Source organism: Tarenaya hassleriana, unplaced genomic scaffold, assembly GCF_000463585.1.
Source record: "Tarenaya hassleriana unplaced genomic scaffold, ASM46358v1 Cleome41, whole genome shotgun sequence".
Classification (NCBI taxonomy): Eukaryota; Viridiplantae; Streptophyta; class Magnoliopsida; order Brassicales; family Cleomaceae; genus Tarenaya; species Tarenaya hassleriana.
Genome location: NW_010966933.1, coordinates 494,546 through 503,865, shown reverse-complemented (window position 1 = coordinate 503,865; position 9,320 = coordinate 494,546). Strand labels below are relative to the sequence as shown.

The following is a 9,320-nucleotide window of genomic DNA, read 5'->3' as shown; positions in this document are numbered from 1 at the left end:
CGGAAGAGCTTATTACATAAGAAACAACTATAAGATATAACTTGCAACAGAGATCGGGTGAATCTGATCACGGTAGACAGCACCAAACAGGTTTGATATTTCACCATACGAAGAAAGAACAACACTTCTCTTTACTTACCTTGCCACTGCAGAGAGGATTTTTTTTTTGTTTTTTTGGGGGCAACAATGTTTTGGACAGATCACCGGACTTGAGAAGGGGAGCATACCAAACCAGAAGCATCAGCCCCGACGACTGCAAGATCACACACTGTACAGAGCTTCCCGTCCTGGCTTGGCACGAACCGAGCCGTGCAGTACGGACACGACACGTCCTTCTGTCCCCTGTAGATCGGCACATATGTGGCTCCACATACCACGAAAGGGTTTCTGAAATCGTAGTTCAACTGGGTCGCATCCGTCATGTTGCGTTCCGCCGCCTGCACGACTTGCCTCGCCATCTTGGCCTGGCTCTCCACTGTCGGGTTTGTCTCTAGTAACCTCCTCGCGAAAGTCGAAGCTGTAGCCAGGTTCTTGGCCTTGTAGGAGACACTCATTGCGCTGAGAAGGGCGAGCCTTAGGTGAGGGGTTTGTAGGTTGCAGTGTGTGAAATATGCCGCCAGCTCCTGTTGCCGTATTGGGTCATCTCTCATCTCCCTCCTCTTGAGTTCCATTTGCAGACCAAGAACGTATTCCTTAACGATAATGATAAGTTCCTTGACCTCATCAACTTCTCTCCTTGATTCGACTACTACGAGTGGGATGGTGTGGAGGATGGATAGGAAAACACGTAGAGCCTCGGTGAACTTTCCTGCAGTGGTAGATTTGTAACCGGCCTTGAGCTTCTCTTCAAGCTGAGAGAAACTGTAAACAAGGGCTGGTGGGCCACGGACATTGGGACTAGCAGACTCATTCCACCCACGCTCGATGGCAAGGGAAACCACTGGAGACGAAGAAAAGGCACGCAGATAGCTGTGGCTGCCCGAGAAAAGATCGAGAAACATGGATTTCAAGGGCGTAAAATTCTTTATGCCGAGCTGCCTGTTCAGCAACCGCATTGCGGTATCAAAGCTCCCAGCTGCCGCATGCTCAGCAGCAAGAGATGATTTCTGGGTCCATATTTGACTTACGGGCATGCCTGGAGTCGGTGCCACAAACACCGATGAGCGTGCATTACCAGATACCTTCGGTGTTTCAAGCTCTGGTGGGAGTTCAAGATCTTCAAGTTCCCATCCACCTTCCTCCTCGTTCCCTTCCCCCCCTTCTGCATCCTCCATAATTGCCTCCATGTCACCATTCTGTAATCCGTCAACATCATCCACGTCAAGTTCCTCGCCCCAATCTCCTTCGCCGTCTTCTTCTTCATCAACAGCCCCTCTTCCAACGCTCTCTAGCCCTCCTTCAAATACTCCTTTCATGACTCTCAGAAGAGGCCAATCACCACCACCCATGACAGGGAGAGGTGGAATTAGAAGTGATGGAGTTTTATCCACGGGCAAAGAGGGAACGTTGTCTCCTAATTCAGCTGCCAGACGCTCAGCAATGTCATGCAAACCGTGAATGGAGGCAGTGATATAAGCAAGAGGCAAATGCCCAGCACCCTCCAGGATCTTAACACGCTCTCTCAAATCTCCAAGGTAGAGGGCATCGTGAAATTGGCCCATCACATCATTCTTCACTTCAGCAATCTTCATCATTTTAGACAGCTTTTCCATATTCCCAGTGATAAGATAAAGGAAAGATAGCCTCTCAAAGTTCTTGGTACGCTGGTAGGCAAACTCCACAATTTTAGCATTACCTTGGCGCAGAGCCTCCACCCCAAGTCGGTACCAGTGATCTTTCTCATCGATCTCTTTGGCTGCTTCAACAGCTATACTGATGTTACCACTTTCCAAAGCCAGGTTGAACCGGGTCCTTTCATCTTTAACAAAGTGAAGGGCAACTTCGGGGAATCCTTTCTGTTGCAGGTAAGCAATCATAGCCTGCCCACAAAGTTGGGAATTCCTAATCATGCTCATGACATGATCATACCTCTTCCTCAATAGGGAAAGCTTGAAAATGTATTCTGTTGCATCAATGGCAATAACCCTGTTCTTCCCATCCCGATCCAAGCAGAAGATATTATTCCCAGAAACCTTTGTGATATAGATAGGGACATCAAGAGTTCGGATTATTCCACTATCTCCATTCGGGAGACAATATTTTATATGGTTCAAAGTTGTGTAGATAAATACACCATTGTCATCCCAAGCTCCACTCTTCACACGTATTGTCTCATGAATGGTGCACCGGTGGACAAGCTTCTTGCTAGCTATGATGACAGTATGCTTGCTGAGCAAAGCGACAGTCTCCATGTCATTAGACCAAACAACATATCTGACAAACGCGGTCTGAAGGTCACCTAGAACCAGCCTTTGTTGAAGATCAAATATAACAACCCTATCCTCAGATCTGCATAGCAAATTTCCTGTTCCTGCGTAAAAGATAGCATCTGTGGGAATTGGCATTGAACTCTTTTTAACCACCTCATTCTTGAGGTTCTTGACCAGCACCTGGTTGGTGCTTTTTTCAAGCACAGCAAACCGATTTCGAGCTATAAATATCGTTTCCCTCTTGCACAAAGTCACTCCTGCCCATACTATCTTTTGGAATGATGTACAGCTCATAAGAACCTCCATCCACATCTGAGCATATCAGAACTGCATTTTCTGTCGGACTGTAAGATAAAGTCTTTGGACTTTGGTTCAGGCTTGGGGTACCAGGACGTCGTATAGGGATGACCTGTGAGTCTCTTTGAGTCGAGAACTCATAATACCGCAAAAATCTATCCTTGGCATAGAACAAGGAATCGCCACTAACAGCAAAAGCTGGACGTTCTCTCTCAAGTTTAAAGACAATCATACCACTGTCATGTCCTGCTGCCAATAGATTCATTTCAGGATGAACTGCAAGAATCCAGAATCTGTCGTGTTCACGGCGGAAGGTTTGAAGTCCAGTTCGCTTGGTAGCATCCCAGACACGGATGCTTTTATCTTCAGAGTTAGATACAATAATGTCCTGTTTCGAATGGAACATAACACATGACACATTATTCATATGGCCTCGCAATGTGTCCACTTCCCATGCCTTAGTTTCTGCAATGACATTGAAAAGTTCACATTACTGCCTCAGCTAATACATGATTCACTCCTAAAATGGAGACGTACACAAGATTTACATCACAGTTTATCACATGAAACAGAACTAATTTGGTGGTAAAATAAGCAAAAAACGATAAAGAAGACCTGGATTTTCAGTTTTTCATGTATTTACCGTTCATGCGCCACAACTTCACTTGACGGTCATCTGCACCAGAGACAATGAGAGGAAGGGTGGGGTGAAAAGCAGCCCAGTTGACTCCTCTGTCATGACCTTCTAGGACATACTTGACTATTGCATCAACACCCCCAAAAAGATCAGTATTCATCTGGCTCAACCGGAGGATGTCATCAGCAGGAGATACAGTCTTCTTCTTAAGAGCCCCGATATCCCAAACACGGACAGTCTGGTCCAAGGAGGCTGAAACGACAAGGTCCTCCTTAGGATGGAAAGAAGCACACATAACGTAATGGTTGTGACCAGTCAAGACAGAAGTACAAGTCCTCGACTGCCAGTTCCAGATGCGGATAGTCTGATCATCACTGGCACTCACAATCCATGGGTACTCATGGTGAAACTGGACTGTGCGGATATAATCAAGATGCCCAAGAAGTGTGAACAGGCACCTGTGAGTTTTGTAGTTCCAAACCTTAATTTTGTAATCATCCCCTGCAACAGTCCACGCCATAACATACGCAATGAGCAATCTAGTTCAGAACTATTCCACATGCGCAAGCATTTCCATTAAAATAGCCGTCCAGAGAATTTGCCTAACGGCACACTTTAAGACTCTAGTTTCAACAGCATGGATTCGAAGGTCAAAGAAGAATAAAAAAATCATGAGTTTAAATCTCTGAAAATAGAATTTTAATTCAGAACACTCTTTGACTCAACTCGGCCCATTTTCCAAGGCATAGACATTAGAAGTTTAAGTAAAATCCTGTAAACCTATGACAGATGTATCAACTAAATCATCCATGCCAAAGACAGCCAAGCTAAATCTAGAAACCAAGCACAACCAATACAACATCCCAATTGCCAGGCTTTTAGGGCAACCTAGTCAGAATCTCTCATACCGATTTCAAATCTTCTAAGGATAGTGATGCAACTTACAAGTGAACATCGAGTTCCAGAAGGACTTATTGATCAGAAAGTATACCTCCTGAAACGAATAAAGGCTGTGATTTGTGGAAATGAACACCACGAACAGGTCCCTCGTGCTCTTCGAACCTATCGATCAAAGTCCCCATACGATAATCCCACAGCTGGATCACACCACTGTGCAAACTCGCAAGAATCCATGGTCTTTTGCTGTGGAGGCTGAGACCCTTAACTCTGTTGCTCTTTGTCTCGAACTTCGTCAGCATATTCCCCGATGACGAATCAGAAACACCCTATGGAGACCAAACCACAGAGAACGAATCACAAAGCAGACACAAACAACTCCAGTAATCAAAACCGAGCGGATCAACTACAAAATCACCCCGCGGAAAACCTAACCCGTTTGAAATTGAGGATAGATCTGAACACCTCAGAGAAATGGGATTAGAAAACAAGATTCTCAGGAGACAGTGAGAAAGAAAACCACCTCAGATCAGATCAGTACACAAAGGAAGCGATTCAGAACAACGTCACGTCGATCGATTGTCAGCAGCATTTACCAGACAAGCGTCGGCATGGATTGGAAACCTATAGAGATCGCGCGACAGAGAGACAGGGAGGGGGGGTTTACACTCGGAAACAACTGTCGACGTGTAGATCTGAGTCCCCTCTCGCTCAGATGTGTGCGTCGAATTCCCGTCCCGTTAGCTAATTAATTGGGGCGAGAGAAAAAAAAAACAATTTAAAGAATAAAAAAAGAAATAGAAACGAACCATTAATTTATTGGTGGAAATATTTCATTATAAATTAAATTGAATAATTCTAATTTGAGAAAAAAAAAAAAAACAAAAGTAATACAACGACCCATTTACGGTTATAATAGGGCCTTAATTTCAATAAATTTCAATCCAACATGATCGTCATAATGGGGCTATAAAGCCCATTTCATGGATTACTGAAAGAACACAATGACAGATGAAACTGATACAACGGCCCATTTACGGTTATAATAGGGCCTTAATTTGGGCCCAATAAGGAGGGAAATAATTCGTATTAATAAATAAAATAAAATAAAACCCATCATTTTCATGTGTAAGAGAGATGGTCCATGTTTTTTAAATTAGGAGAGAGGGGACAGACAACTGGGACTGACATATCATCGCATTCGCATTCCCACATAAAGGCATTTAAAGTCCCCACTGAACAAAAACAGTTGTTTGTTTCACCCCTCGACATTCCGATCAATTGACCACGACCCATTTTCATGAGGTTTCTCTTTTTGTTTTTTTGGGTTTGTAACGTCGGAATTTGCGATCATTAGCTTTTGGATGCACACCGGATAAATCTTGTCAGCATAATAATAGTGTGTAAACCACATGAGAGATGTAAACTCGTCTAAATATTTTATAATTGACAAACTCATATGCGAGAAAGTTAAGAAGATTCGAATCATTAATTTTAAGATTAAAGGGTTTAATGGGATTTTCACCCATTAGGTATCTCTTTTTCATGATTGTAGAGGTTTTGACCTCCAAACTCTCATCGATCTCTCTCAATCTCTCAAGAACGAAAAAAAAACGACACAGCAGATTACGAGTTCAGTATCGAGCTCTAACGCTTAGTACCTACGTCTTGGAAAGAGGAACAGTGTTTGCTAGGGTTACACAAAGAGGACCACCGGAGATCGACCGGAAAATCGACCCCGACACACGGAGGAACGAGAATCGCACCATCGAAAGAGAGAAAGAACTTAGAACCGCAAAAACAGTTTGTGGAACGAAAACATAACCCTAGGTCTCATATCGGAATCCTACAAAAGATCGTTTTACCTCTCCGCGCTTTTGGAAAATCTTCTGCTTCGTTTGGATACTTTAAGACCTTCTCCTTCCACTAGAGGATTTGCCGAAGACTTCTAACAAATCTCCACCTTCTTCTACAAAACCTGCAAAAAAAAACACGAAGAGAAACTACACGCCAACCCTAGCATGTTCATTCCTGTAACTTCCATGTGACTCCCCCTCTGGGCATGGTTCAAGGCGCATTGAACCTACCTTTCTAAGAGAGTCCTTACCGAGTGTGTCATAAACACGTCTCATCGTGACTCGATGCACCTATACCCGAGCGAGTGTCCCCCGACACCTCCGCTTCCGAAGACTATCTAAAACCTAGACTAGTATGACTCCCTAGACCGTCTAATGATATGTATTTTTTTATTTATAAATTCTGATTTTATATAAATATGGTCCAATTTGGATAAATAAAATATCCCACTCAGTAATCATCTTTTTTTTTTGGAATAATTTAAAAAATACATATTGTATAAATTTTTGGGATTTTGAGTGATTATACAAATGACAAAATATATTTAGATTTCTTCTCATCAACGTCTGAAATTAATTTTCAGTTGTGTAGAAAATTGAAAATATATTAGATTGTCGATCCATCCGAAATATAAAATTAAATGTGCATATACATGATATATGTAATAAGTATACGCCAATGCGTCACCATCCCTTTAATAATAGAAACACGACAAAAAAAATCGTATATGAATCTATACACAGTCGATCCAATCCAAAATGGCAATTAAATTTGGTTGTCGTATGTATGTATGTATGTATGTATGTATGTATGTATGTATGTATGTATGTATGTATGTATGTATGTATTTATGATTTTATTCAAATATTCTACGAGCCTTCTTGTCAAATTGCTCGATTGAATTGAAATTATCATTCTGCAAACTGAATTTACATTCCCCTTAATATTCATCCCCGCATTATTTTTCCAAACCATTGTTTTTTAGTTATTTAACATGGTTTTAAAATTTTAGAAAGAGACGAATTTACTTTCGCAGAGACTAATGGCACAAAAATAATATTAAATATTAATATAATTCTCCAATTATGTGAATCATGAAAAAATTTTATGGTTTGAGATATTGTGTGTGTGTGTATATATATATTGCCGAGCGGTTTGCATTGTGCTTATAAGTGCCTTGCATAGTGTACACAAGACAATGATTTTCGGTAAATGATTTGGCTTGTCCGTGATATATAAAAACAAATATAATAATTTTGTGTCGAAAAAATAAATCTAATAATTTAAGCTTTTTGATTGATTGAGTCATTAAATTTGGAAAGGCCCCATATAATAATAATAATAATCAGCGAATCTTTTTTTTTTTCTCAATATAATAAAAAGAATGTTCAAAGGTACAAAGGAGATACTTTTAAAAAGTCGGTCCATCCATGTGAGTCGTGACGAAAGATCTAAGCCAAATTATATATGGAATCGTAATAAAAAAAAAGGGGTGTATAAAATAAATAAATAAAAAATAAAAGTTCGTTAGCCAAAAATAATATTTTGAAAATTCGAATGAAAATTGTGATTTTTTCCAAAAAAAAAAGTAGTGATTTTTTTGGTAAAAAAATAATAAAAGATACTTTTTTCAATGACTAGTTATCATAAAACCAAATTTAAATAAAATTAGTATAATATATATGTATATAATTCATCGAAATAATTCCCAAATTAGTATAATATGTTGAAATAGAAACAAAATATGGAGATTTGATATGATTGATAATAATTAAAGGCATAATATCAATTAAAAATAAAATATATATCGTGATAATTATATTTTGTCTTATTTGTTTCTTTCGTATCTTTATTTCCTTGTTTTTTTTCAATAACTTTTCCTATAAATGTATGGATTATTTTCATTGTAACGTAAGAAAAAAGAAGAGATATAGCAATAAAAGTGTTCCCGTTGTTTTATCTTTTGTTTTTCCTTTTTAATTTAATTTCCGTATTTTATTTTTCAATATAATATATATATATATATGTAAAAAAAGTAATGATATTAATCATATTTCAAACATTCAAAATTCTATTTCATTATATATATATAAATATATATTGTAACGGGAATAAAAGGTCAAAGTGTGATCATGAGCTGGGTTTCGAGGCAACTTCGCCTACGACTCTTTTGAAGCCTCCGAAAGATTCGTAAGAGATCATATCCAATCTTCCTCAAAAAAGTGTTTTTTGTCCTCTTCTGATTTTTGCGATAAGCTCCACTTATTTATATATTATTATATTATCTAAGAAAAGAGAATCGCAGCTTTACCTCTTATCTGATTCCAAACCGATATTTATACATAATAAAAGATAATTTAGTATAAAATAATTAAAAAGATACTTTTTATATGATTAGTTTTAATAAAACCAAATTTAAATAAAATTAGTATACGTAATTTTTTCGGAAATTTGAAAATCAGCATCTAGAAATAAGCAACGTCTACTCAGCATGTGAAATATTGTTCTATATGTTTTGGTTATCAACAATATGGTATTTTTTCTGTAGGATACATATTAAAATACACCGAAAAGATTCGAAAAAATAACGTAATATTTAGATTTGATTTTATTTCTATATTTTATATATTTATATTGATTGAATAAAATATATTGTGATTTTATTTTTTATTTATAAATATTTAATTTTCTAAGTTGGATAGTGAGAGATCAAATCATTCTCCACTTTTTCACTAATAACATATACAATAAAATATTTATGTTTATTTGCGGGGAAAAAAAAAGTGGAGAGGTGGATGGTGGAAGACAAGAGCTGGCAAAAGCAGCCTGGCCATTTTGTCAAATTCCCACCTTCCCCATTACTGCAAAACATTATTTATAACCTTTTTTTTTCTCCCGACCAATAATATGTACATATTGCTTATTAGTTTATTGCATGTTGTCTGTTTAATTCTATTAAATTAGCAATTATCACTATTATATAATACAGTGAAGCATTAAAATCCACCTTTGCCCTTTTCCCGACATCCAGGTCGACGAAAGTGAAATAAATGTGTTTTCTGTTCTGGAAAAAACACATAATTGAATCCTTATAAGAACAAAGGGAGAAAAAAAAACAAGTTTGAACGAAATAAATAAATCTTTTCCACTTGTATTTCAAAATGAAAAGTAGAATGTTATGATAGGAATTAATTTAGTTAGTAGTATTTGTATTTAGAAAATGAAAGAAAAAAAAAAGAAAGGGAAAGCGATAAGAAGAAACA

The 9,320-nt window shown here is 38.2% G+C and overlaps 1 pseudogene; it reads right to left on the bottom strand.

The window, feature by feature from the left end:
* On the bottom strand, positions 1-4,875 carry LOC104824802 (annotated as a pseudogene).
* Positions 4,876-9,320: the final 4,445 nt, after the last annotated feature.